This window comes from Protopterus annectens, chromosome 4.part1 (assembly GCF_019279795.1).
Source record: "Protopterus annectens isolate FY-2018-M chromosome 4.part1, PAN1.0, whole genome shotgun sequence".
Lineage (NCBI taxonomy): Eukaryota > Metazoa > Chordata > Ceratodontiformes > Protopteridae > Protopterus > Protopterus annectens.
Window position 1 is genome coordinate 707,988,764 of NC_056734.1, and position 13,376 is coordinate 708,002,139.

Consider the following 13,376-nt stretch of genomic DNA (forward strand, 5'->3'; position numbering starts at 1 on the left):
CTGCAATCCCCACGATAAAAGGCATATTAATCATAAGCATTTTGTTCAAAACTACCCAAACCAAATATATATACATATATATGTGTGTGTGAACATTCTGTATAACAGAACATTCATACTGAATAGTTTTGGCAGTGGTAGAAATGATCAAGTACTGATTTGATCACTTCTGCCAGTGTTACTTTGCGGGAGATCTAGGAACAATGGAGAGTGCCCTTTTCCAGCCGTTGTGTGATCTTGGAGTTGGTATGTATAATTAATATGGGGTGTAGGGGGGGTCAAGGGGGCTTGCTCCCCTGAAAAAATTGAGTGTCAGTACTTTTGGATCGATATATTGTCATTCGATATTTTTGTACATTGATAATTTTAAGTATATCCATATGTATATCCATGCGTATATCTATATCTATATTTCCTGTATGACTTGCTGTTTTGTTCATCACTGGGAAATTTTGCAGTCACCCAGATGTTAGGGACATGAGGCATTGTTTAAAGCTGAGTGTTTTTAGATAATGGCCAATCTATCCACTTATGCTGCATTGCTGAGTACACAAAAAGAGGGAAGATATGTCATGTCTACAGCTACCAGGTTTTGACTTTATTGGGCTGGATTCCTTACTAAGACATGTTAAAAAAGCAAAAAAAAAAAAATTTGGGGCATTCAGAAGTAATGCAGCTGAAACACTTGCCTGTCCTTAAGGGATAATTTGCATATTTGCAGGGGCCTCTGTCTAACGATGTTTAAGGTATTACACACAGTGAAGCCTCTGGCTTGCTAGGGTCTTTTTGATTTTTTTTTTGCCAACAAGATTTTCCTGTGTGGCATTTTTACTTGCTGTGTTGTATATCTATAGCAGTCTGTGCATACACAACCATACACACACACACACACACACACACACATCTATATATATATATATATATATATATATATATATATATATATATATATATATATATATATATATATATATATATATATATATATATATATATATATATGTATATATATATATAAACAAGAAAAACAAAACCACCTATAGTGAATGATTGGTACTCAAAAAGTGATCCAGAAATATCATCCAAAAGGAAATTTATTCAAAGTTCCACAAAAATAAAAAAAATGGTAGATATGTATAGACATATATACATGTATATATATATATATATATATATATATATATATATATGTGTGTGTGTGTGTGTGTGTGTGTGTGTGTATCTATGTATGCATGTAGATAGACAGAGAAATAAAGAGAGAGAGACACAGAAAGAAAGACCTGTCTATTATCACTACTCTAAACTGTCATTCAATACACACAAGATAATAATTAGGTATCAGATCATAATCCATGTTCATGACATGGATGTGAAGAAATTCCCCTCAAGAAAATAGATTCACTTGACGTACATACATATCAAGGGCATTCAATATGCAGACATGTTAAGAATGACCAGGTCATTATTCCTTCTAGTAGATGGAACTTTGTATAATCTATTTACTGCTAACTACAAAAAAAAAAAAAAAAAAAAAAAAAATAGGAACATTGAAACAATGCTAGGCAAGTGCTCACCGAGACCACAAGATGCCTAGCCATATACACTTTTAAGCAGACACACTTAACCATTATTGACACTCTTTATTCTGCTCACCTCCCATATTAAGAAGGGCTATACATAGTAATCCTAATGTAATTTTCTGTCTACTCATCCAGTCATCAAGACTATCTTTAAAGGTATCCAAACTAGTATTTTGCTTACTCATAGTAATAACTTATTCTATAGGCTGGAAATATGCTGAGTTAGGAACCTATCCCTGCAGTGAGTTTTGTTTATTTGATTATGTAGATGCTGTTCTTAGTGCTGGTACTTGTAGAGTACTGGTTTTCTGAAGAAATAGATCAAGTAAGATTTAATCTGCATTGGTTACTAAATATAAGAAGTCTTATCTTAGTCTGGGGGTAGGAGGTTGGCATAATGGTTAAGGTGTTTGTCTTACAAATACACAGTGCAGGGTTTGATTCTCACATGGGGTAATTGGCTAGGCTTAAAATAGCCTACAATGGCAGTTAGCCTAGTACTAACATTTGAAGGATTTAAGGTCCTTAATTTTCTTTATAAGAAATATTTGGATCTTTCCAGTTGAGTGATATGCAAGGATCTGTACACATCAAAGTGTTTGTGTGTGTGGAGGGGTGGGGGTGGGGGTGGGGGCACAGTATTCGACAGAAGTTGTAAAACACCTGGTTTAGCCATATGGACAGAGGACAGAAGCAAAGTAGCTCTCTAATAAATGAATGGCGTTAAAAGCCTGATACAGAAGTGTATAACAGCTTTTAAAGCTGTGAAAATGCTTCAAATGCTGTTCTGTGGTGGCCTATGTTATGTTCTAGCACAAAAGCAGACCTTAGCAATGCTGAACATTTCTTAACAAGACATTGCCAAGCAGCTTCATACAGGAATTAAGAGATTTTGCCTAATCATGACAAAAGTGGGTTACATCAAATAGTCAGGTCTGCTGAAATTTTCATTGGTGCTAGTTTGCCCTCCTTACAACACTTGTACTATTCCAGAGTCATGAAAAGGGCAGAGAAAATCATCACTGACCCTTCACATCCAGACCATCATCTTTTTGAACTATTACCATCAACCAGGTGTTTAAGATTAATACGCACCAAAACAAGCAGATATTAACAGCTTTTTTCCCACAGGCCATCAGGTTCATAAATGGTTAATTCAGCTTATTAGGCTGGGGTATTCTTTTTCCCAAGCCTCCGAGGATTCTGCAGTATTGTTTACATATTGTTAATACTTGTTTCTTTCTGAATTTATTTCAGTATTTCTTGCACTGAGTTGCACTTTGCACCTTCTGTGTATATGTATATGTGTATCTATATGTATATTTACTTTTTTGTTTTGTTCTTAATAGTTGCATATAGGTTGTTTGTCTTGTTCTTAATAGCAGTACGTAATTCATTTATATAATTCATGCTAGGAGAGTCACTGAAACCGTAGTCAAATTCTTTGTATGCGTGCATACTTGGCCAATAAACGTGATTCTGATTCTTAACAAAGTTGTCTTTTTTCCCTAATTTTGAGCATAATTGTGGCATTCCATGCCCTATATGTTACTGCAAATGGATATGACTACTGTAGGTGACTAGTGAATAATGTGATAATTTTTCTAGTGATAAAATGATATAATTATACACAGTAAATTAAATATCTGTAGTTTAATAGCCATGTACATACAAAGGCATAGTATAAAAACATGGATTGCATTGCATTACATGGTCTAGTCTAGATAACATTTGCTATTCTACTATTTAATTCTAACTTTGGTTCTGACACTTCCTGGGTAGTTCACATTGGTGTCCTTCTTATTCTTTGTCATGCACTCTATATTAATTAGTGGCTCTATTTGTTTTAAGAAAGCTGTTGCTTGGGCTTTAACATTATCAAGCAAAAAAAAATCCTGGGATAAAGTCAAGAATCATTTACCTAATTGAAGAAAAACAAACTTACATTTTCCTTTTGTAAACAGTCCTATTAGTGTTTTAGTCAAACTTCATGATTCATTTAGAAAAGGAAATTCAATAAGGTAAGACAGATGTGGAAAACTGCAGACACAGAACCAGCTTTTGTACAAAGTGCAGAAAATTATTGATTGTGTTTATTGCAATATAAATACAGAAATTATCAGAAATTATACTGTAAGCTTCAGTGATGTATTTTAAGTTCATTTTAATTAAAACTGCTGTTTGTTCTGTTGCTAAAGAATGTGAAACAGCCAAAGTTTAGTAAACGTTTAATTCAGTGTTAACATAAGCAAATCAAGGTTGAAAGCACTAGGGTATAAACAACATTGAGAGAGACTGTAATTATGCATTTTTCTTCTTTGTTTCTTGAATGGTATTAACCCCTTTGAGTGTTTATGATTACCATTTAAATGTGCAAAATGGAAATTTATAGCACATGTTAACAAACAAGAACTACTCAACCTGTGTGTGTGTTCATAAAGCGAAATTCTTTAAATAAATCTCATTAAACTTGATAGTAACCAGCCTCTTGTCATTGAATGTTAAAGATATTTATAAACACATTTTCTCTGAAGGCTTAAGAGGGCTGTGTTTACCAATAAATCATTTAAGAAAAGACCAAAGATCTACTATGACTGATACTGTTTCATAGTGTAATTGTGAACAAATGAATGCTTTACATTTATAGCTCCATTGACTTTCTCTGGCATATGCCCTTAAATAAAACAAGTACTTGTGGAGTTTCAAAATTTATACTAGCATACATTTTTATGTACATAGAATGACCTTAGTAAGATAGAGATTCACCAATCTGAAATAAGTATGAGAACTCAGAAGTAAGTATATGTCATATCTGGCCTTCATCTACAGTTCTCAAGATATAAAGTATGTTTTGGTACTTGAGGCTTTTTGTCTTGTCGCATTATTCATGATTTTGATTCGGAGTGCTCTGGACAGTAACTCTGGTAGCACTATTGTCTGAAAAATGTGATTGTGAATAACACCTTACAGACTTTATTATTCTTATATATTTCTGTACATGTGAATAAGGTGTGTGTGTGTGTGTGTGTGGTGTGCGCATGTCTGTCTCATTTCCTGAAGGCTAGCTTTTCCAGTAACTGAAGCCATTACTTTTCAATGTACTTTAGTCCCATCTTACAAACGACAGTAAAATTACTTGATAAACCAGATGGCAGAATTTTGTGTAAACCTTCTCTGACACCAAAACTGATAATACTTATCTTATTTTAGAACAAGATCTTTATTATGTACTTTTCATTCTTACAGGACTGTTTGAGTTGCCTTTAATCAAATCCAGAAATAATTCTGCAAGGTATGTATCATTTTCTAAAAAAAAATACTCTCACTGTTTATACAACTATAAAACTTAAGAAAGACAGAAGATGAGCATATTTTGCCAGTACATCACTGCAACCACACAATCGCTCCATTTTAAAATAATTATTTTTTCTCCTCTGTGATCTAAAAATTATGATATTTGTCCTTTTCCCAATGACTGCTAAGAGCCCAATACTTTTCTATGCAGGAAGCTTATGTCAAACTAATTAAGTTTTAATGAGAGGAAACCAGCTGATTAGAATGTTTTTCTTGGCACTTAAACCAATTAATTTTGTATACACTCAGATGAATATGGTTAGAACTTCAGCCTTCAAGCAGTTTAGGCACGGTGCAAGCTATGCGTGCCTAGGAATGTTTATTTGAGCAAACCTTGGTGTAGCCCATTGTGGTAAATTTACTGAAGAGATGTAATGGCTAATTTAAGGAAGTTTAGAAAAACTGCTGAGATAAGTATTTCTTTGTAACATTTGTTTTATTTAAATGTTTACAGTAGTCAATGAAAGATGTTTCTTTCTCTAAATGAAGACCATGCTTTTTCCAGTATGGGGTCGTGGTAGTGAATCTGCAGTAATGAGTTATACAGTTACAAATAGCTTAAAAAATGAGGTTTGAACAAGCATACAGTACACATCACTCACGTTCAACTTTCTGCTGCATATATTATAAGAGCCATGAATTCAAGCAATCTAGACCAAGTACCTTAAAACAGAAAGGAGATCCTTGTCAGTGCCTAGCCGTTTTCTTTTTTTTTTTTTTTGAATACCTGAACTGTTGTAATACTTTGTATTTTACATATTTTAATTAGAATATCACAGTTCTCAGATTTCTTTTCAGTACGGAAATATGGCTTTTGCATTTGCACTTGTTAGTTTATGTGAAGGTGTGCAAAAGTCATTGCGTTTTTTTTTTCTGGCATAATGGCTTAGAAGAAAGTTTGTCTTTGTAGTATAGTTTATAGCTCTTAGTGATAATGTGTTATGAGGGACACATTCAAGTACATCTTAAAAAATTCTTATATGTTGCCTTCTCTGACTTAATGCTGTAAAGCAGGACAATACAAACTGCAATAGAATTGGTTATATTAAAAGGGAATTTTAAGTTACTGTGAACCTCAGGGTCCCCCGAAATGGGATTTGGATTAACTAGTCACTTTATTAAACATATTTGTTTGTCATGATGTCTAAGGGCAGGGTGGTGCAAATCTAGTGTTTTTTCCTTTCTTTCACCATAGTGTGACCATGGAGTTGTTATATGTAAGATGGGGGATATGGGGGCAGGGAGCAAACCCCCCCAAAACAAACATGTTCTGTTTACTTGAGTTTTGCTGGGTTAGATGAAATGAGTTTAGATAAGTTGTGTTTTATAACCTGTGTTTAGATAAGAAATGACAAAATCAAACACTTAAAATCTTTAAATTAAAAATATAAATCTGAAAAGATTGAAACTCAAAACATATAAAAACACACAAAAAAATAAAACCTGTTTTTACAAGGGGTCAAGCCCCCCTGTGCACCCCAAGTGGGGATGCTGTCCACACAACACCCACTGATAGTTATATATACCAACTTTAAGATCACGCAACAACAGGGAAAGGGCAAATTCTCAGTCCTCATAGTACTCTAATCTCACACAAAGTAATGCACTGCAATTATGTAAAAATTTGATAACATGCACCAGCATAAAAGGGTTCAGTACTCCAAACTAAAGTCTTCCCATAAACACACACACACATACACACACACGCACACACACACACACACACACACACACACACACACACACACACACACACACACACATACAACTTTGCTAGACTATCTGACTTACACTGTATTTTTGATAAGGAACTGAAATTCACCTATAGGAGGGGTACTAACATTAAGAATATTTTGGAGAGAGGTACAACTGAAAAATTGTTTGGGAAAGCTACTAGGAAAAAAGTAGGTTTATTTAAATGTGGAAGTTGCAGTTATTGTAAACATCTTAATGTTGAACAAACATTAGACTTACCTATTAGACAAAGGACATTAACTCTAGGAACATATGTTAACTGTAACACCAAGGGTATAATATATTTAGCTACCTGTACAAAGTGTGATTCATTTTACATAGGGAAGAGTGAGAGAATGTTAAAGCAAAGAATCTATGAACAATTATATGACATCAGGACCAAAAAAGAAAACAATGCATTATACAAGCATACCATTACATGTAAACTAGCTACATTTAGATTTTTTGTGTTAGAATGTGTGCCGGTTGACCCTAGAGGGGGGAATTGGGAAACACTGGTGGAATACAGAGAACTATTTTGGCAAATTGTTTTAGAAGCAAATAGAAAACCAGGTCTCAATGACATGATTTCACTCAAGCCAGTTTTAAAATTGAGATCTGCTAAATTATAGGATTTTTATATTATTTTAACAAATATTGTCATTACAAAAATTTTTTTAGAACATAATGTCATAGTTTTATTTAACGTTCATTTTTATATATTTATATTCACAAGCATTCAAGTTTTGTATATGTGGTTTATTATAGGGTATGAATTTTATGGTGGTTTTAGGAAGTATAATCTGTGTGTGTATATATATGTGTATGTGCTTTTAACTAACTCTAATTAATCAATTTGTTTGTCATTGGCAACCATTAATTAGTTAATGTATTTAAGATGAGTGCACCAAGAGTGTTGGTATCTGATGAAGTCAAGGACGAAAACGTGTTGTGAAGTTTCAGCGTTAGTGAATTAAACTGTTCGTGTCACTTTTCCTGGATTCTGGTGCTTTTTTTGTGATTACTAGTGAACGTTGGGGCACCTGCCTTCTTCTGTGGTTATTTGTTGCTTTTTTCGAAGGATTTCCAGGATTTGTGGCTATGGACAGCAACAACAAGAGCAGCGAGATTGGAGAGCTTCGTAAGCTCATTGGCCAACTGACACAGTTGGTAGGACTGCTTACACCAGTAAGCCAATCCATGGTTACGCTTTTGTCGACGCTTTCTGTGTCTAGGAACCAGGAAGCAGCAGGGCGCTCTGCTTCGCATGAAGGAGCGCAAACTAGTAATGGCGATGAGGTTTGTGATAGAGAAACAGTAGATGGTGGTATGAGAGACAGTCTCGATTGATTCCCACACATTACGGTTGGAGCTGACAGTGCAAATCGAGTTTCAGAGGGTTCGCGTAATCAGCAAAATGAGAATATTTTCCCGGACTGTGGAACTAATGCTAGAGAGCATACAGGTACTTTTCACCAGTTGAGAGACATTCTCAATGCTAAATATGACTTTGGCAAGAAAGCTTTTATACAGACTGCCAGTAAAACTTACTCTCAAATGTTAGATGAATTGGATTTTTCTTTACATAAATATAAAATGCTAGAAATGGACAACGCATACTTAAAACATTGTTTAGAACTTAAAATTGTACCAAAGGGTCTTAGAGTTTGTAAATACCCGAATAATGTATTTGATGGTACTGCTTTTCACCAGCAATTGATTACAGCATTTGACAACTGTGGTTTTGAGATTATGAGGGCTATAATATCTAATAATGAATGTGAGAAAGAGAAAAGGTTTAGCCATGTTGAGCGTCTTAGCAAAGATATTACGCATGATTTACTTTTTACTGTGGAAGAACATAATAATAAATATTACAAATTGCTTAAGGATATAGAAAGTAAATGTTTGGATGTGCAAAATAGAAAACTAGGGAAAATAGAAAGGGGTGTGAATGAGTATAAAAACAAAACACATTACCCTAAGCCCAGACAGTTTGGAAAGAGGGTGTTTACCTATAGTGTTGGTGAAAATGATACAGCTGTATTTGATGACAATGAAGGAGAGCCTTTAGATTTTCCTCCGCTCAGAAGGTCTGAGAGCCTGATGTACAAAGAACCTATTGATTATAGCTCAAAAAACTACCAAGTGAGGGAATGGGGGCCCCGAGCGAGGAATCACATGGGGTGGAAGAATTAAATATTTGCAATGATGGGCATAAATGGACATTCAATGATTTTAACATTTTTAACTATTCTAGCACCACTGTGAATAAAACCTTTTTTGACTTGTTTTCTAAAGGCTTTGGTTTCATACCCAAACAGAGAACCAATACTTTTAAGCTTTTAATTGACATTAAGTTATTTATTAGAAAGAAAAACCTAGAAATACTTTTTAATGGTAACAAAAAAACACTTAGTGAGGGTAAACTAGTTCGTACAAGTATGTTTAACCTGCCATTGCACCCACAACTAAAGAATTTTGAAGTAGTATTAGAAAACTGCTCTGGTTGGGAGGGTGGCCTAATGGTTAAGGTGTTTGCCTTACAAACACAAGGTGCAGGGTTTGAGTCTCACAAGGGATAATTGGCTAGGCTTAAAATGGCTCGCAAGGGCAGTTAGCTTAGTACTAATCTATGAACCTATGAACCTAAAACGAACTAAGGAAGTCACTCAAGACATATAATATGCAATCCAACTTAACTCAGGTTGAGCACGAAACCCTTAAATTAATTAGCAACAACAAAAATTTAAGGGTTATGAAACCTGACAAAGGTGGGGAGGGTAGTACTTATGGACCACATTATATATGAAGGTAAAATGCAGGAGATTTTAAGTGACTCTACTAAATACACTAGGGTATCTATCAATGAAATAAACGTGGCATACAATAAAATACATATGATGGTGAATGATTTACTAACAGAAGGACTAATAGATTTAGAGACACACAAATTTTTATATGTTGAAAAACCGAAGGTTCTTTCTATTTTTGGTATACCGAAAGTACACAAAGATATAAATGACCCACCTTTGAGACCAATAGTTTCTGCAGAAGGTTCTATCACAGCTCCTCTAGCAAAATACATAGATTGTAAGGTAAAGAAAGTACTTAAGAACAACACCCACATACTTCAGGATTCCTGGGATCTTCTTAGAAAATTGGACAAATCTTTATTTTCTGAAGGTTTGATTTTTGTTACTCTGGATGTGGTTGATTTGTTCACTAGTATTCCCCAAGATATAGGCCTAGAATGGTTCGAAGAAATGTTAATAGGATTTTCAGGAATTACTCATAATGAGTTCAGAACAATTTTGGTATTAATGGAGGTGGTATTAAAAAACAATTATATTTTTTTTGAAGGTGAATACTTCAAACAATGTAAGGGGGTTGCTATGGGGGCACATTGTGCTCCTACTTATACCAATATTATTATGTCATACTGGGAAAACACCTTTATGTTAACTTCGGTTTTTAGTAGATTTTGGACATTCTATGGTAGGTTTTTAGATGACTTATGTTTTTTATGGAAAGGCAATAATGACGATTTTAATTTGTTTTTAGAATTTGTAAATAACACTACTGATTTTTTAAAATTCACATACAAATATGATACCCAAATGTTGAATTATTTAGATGTTAATATTACTAAGACTAAGGATGGTTTCAGTTCAAGGATTTTTAGAAAGGAGACTTTTTCAAACTCATACTTACATTTTACTAGTTCACATCCACCCCACCAGAAGAGAAGTGTAGTTAAAGGTCAGTTAGTTTGTCTTAGTAGAATGACCTCTGAAGACACTACTTATTTTAATGAATGTGGATTTTTGAAAAGGTTATTTTTAAATAGGGGTTACCCGAGTGAACTTTTTGATCAAATATGCAGTGAAGTTACTAGGGAAAGAGGAGGAAAATTTGCACCTATTTTAGGTATAAGAGGAGTATTTGATAGACAAGATTCAAACAATCTAAATAATGGCGTGGATTTTGAATCTGGTATTACAACAACCTATGATGGTCAGTCAGGACTGGTAAAAAGAATTGTTAATAGGGAATGGAACAACTTTGCTAGACTATCTGACTTACACTTTATTTTTGATAAGGAACTGAAATTCACCTATAGGAGGGGTACTAACATTAAGAATATTTTGGAGAGAGGTACAACTGAAAAAATGTTTGGGAAAGCTACTAGGAAAAAAGTAGGTTTATTTAAATGTGGAAGTTGCAGTTATTGTAAACATCTTAATGTTGGACAAACATTAGACTTACCTATTAGACAAAGGACATTAACTCTAGGAGCATATGTTAACTGTAACACCAAGGGTATAATATATTTAGCTACCTGTGCAAAGTGTGATTCATTTTACATAGGGAAGAGTGAGAGAATGTTAAAGCAAAGAATCTATGAACATTTATATGACATCAGGACCAAAAAAGAAAATAATGCATTATACAAGCATACCATTACATGTAAACTAGCTACATTTAGATTTTTTGTGTTAGAATGTGTGCCGGTTTACCCTAGAGGGGGGAATTGGGAAACACTGGTGGAATACAGAGAACTATTTTGGCAAATTGTTATAGAAGCAAATAGAAAACCAGGTATATATATATATATAGTGGCAACAGATTAACATCAATACTAGTAAAGCTTATATCAGACTGTTGCTAGAATATTTCCAGCCCATTGAGTATGAACTGAGGAATAATATTACTGCCAAACAACAAGAGCTACTAGGAATGGATGGTGAAGACCGTTCTGAACTGTTTATGAATGACATCATTGATAAAGTTATGAGATATGGAAAGAGGTTGCTGGATCATAAAAAAACATAAGCTAGCCAGAGATATTAATGATTTTGAAAACCAACAGGTCCTCACTTGGCCGAGAAACACAGCTATGAAAACTACTAGATCAGAGAATGCAACCAATAGGCGGGGAACCGATGAGGTGAATACGCTCAACGAACCAGCTCATCCACAGAGAAGTAGAACTTTTAGGCCCAATAATCAACCGAGACAACTACAGGGGCTTCATAATAGTTCCATTGGGACAGAAGTGCTTGAGACCTCGGATACAGAAGGATTCAATGGTCATACAGCAGAAATTAACATTGCTTAACCTCCGATTACCAGTTCGGTGTATTCGACACCGATGGAGGAAGCAGAGGTAGAGCAACAGACAGGAAACCAGGAACGGGTTCCATTGAATAATGAGGTAGTTAGATGGAAGATCCATCTAGAGAAGCTACAACCACAGGTTTTCCCTATGCTTTCTCTACCAATACGTCCGTGGAGAAAGAAGTCGAGCGACACAGAAGGAGAATGTGGACAGAAAAGGAACGAGGCTCCTGCTCTCATGCAAACACGAATGGTGAAAAGGTTGTGGAATCAGGAACTTTAGTTTGGAACATTTCCAGGCATGAATTAGCTGAAGCAGAGGTTGCCGTACTTAATAAAGGTTTGAATTTTATCCCTACTAAGTGCATGGATATTAGTGACGCTCTGCTAGTGATTAGACTTTTTACTCGAAATTTAGCTTTGAAAATGATGTATAAAGATACTGCCTCTGACCATACATTTGAATTTAGGAAGAAAAGACTTTGTTGTCCGCATTTACCACCTAATTTTGACATTTTTCTTAAAGCATGTGAAAAATCGATTTATGATGATGCGTACTTTACCTCTTTTCGAAATGAGCATAACATGACAGTTGATGAAAGATCCGCACTTAAACAGTTATGCATGAATGACAATATTGTTATAAGACCTTCTGATAAAGGAGGTCCAGTTGTAGTTATGGACTCTTCTTATTAGAAACAAACCATGTTTGAAATGTCAGATGATACAGCTTATTTAGAAGTTTCTTCAGACATTGTGACTAACATTCAATGGGATGTAAATGTTACTTTACAAGAGTGCGTACGCTTAGGTCTTATGACGGATGAGCTATTTAGATTCTGTACTGTTGAACATCCACTTATTCCATGCCTCCATGGACTCCCCAAAATACATCAGGATCCTATAACGCCTAAATTTAGACTTATTGTAGCGGGGGCAGGCTGGCTCACCGAACCAGTTTCAATATACCTAGATAAAAAGCTTAAGCGAGTACTTTCTAAGTATAGTCATGTATTACAAGACACCCGACAGTTTTTGGTCGACCTGTTTGAGTCAACCCACACTGATGATTTTCAGATAAACCATGTTCTATTTGTTACTCTAGATGTGGTGGACCTTTTTACAAGCATACCCAATGATAAGGGCATAGATATGGTAAGAACGGTGATGTTGAAAGATGATACTATAGATACACGTAAGGCAGATTTTTTGTGTTTGCTAATAGAAATGGTCCTTGAGAACAATATTTTTCTATTCCAGGATAAGTGTTATAAACAGAACACAGGGGTGGCAATGTGAGCTGTGCCAACTCCTACGCCAACCTAGTCATGGTGGCGTGTGAGTTTGAGCATATTATGGACAATCCACATATTGTATTTTACAGGAGATTTGTGGACGACCTATTTCTCCTGTGGAGGGGAGAACAGGATGCGTTACACAGTTTCTTTGAATACATCAATGTTTCCAACACTTTTCTAAAATTTACTGTCAATTTTTCTCGTACTAGTATCCACTACTTAAATGTTAATGTTTATGTTGATTACCAGGTTTGTCAAACAAATATATACAGGCAACCATGTTATAAAC

The 13,376-nt window shown here is 34.8% G+C and overlaps 1 protein-coding gene across 1 annotated transcript in view; it reads left to right on the top strand.

The window, feature by feature from the left end:
* The first annotated feature begins 4,830 nt into the window (after positions 1 to 4,830).
* The window catches only part of LOC122801405, a 464,384-nt gene continuing 455,838 nt past the window's right edge, over positions 4,831 to 13,376 (top strand). Inside the window, exon 1 of the mRNA XM_044070922.1 lies at positions 4,831 to 4,872. The gene's annotated coding sequence lies outside the window, so the exon portion shown is untranslated. The remainder of the gene's footprint in view (positions 4,873 to 13,376) is intronic.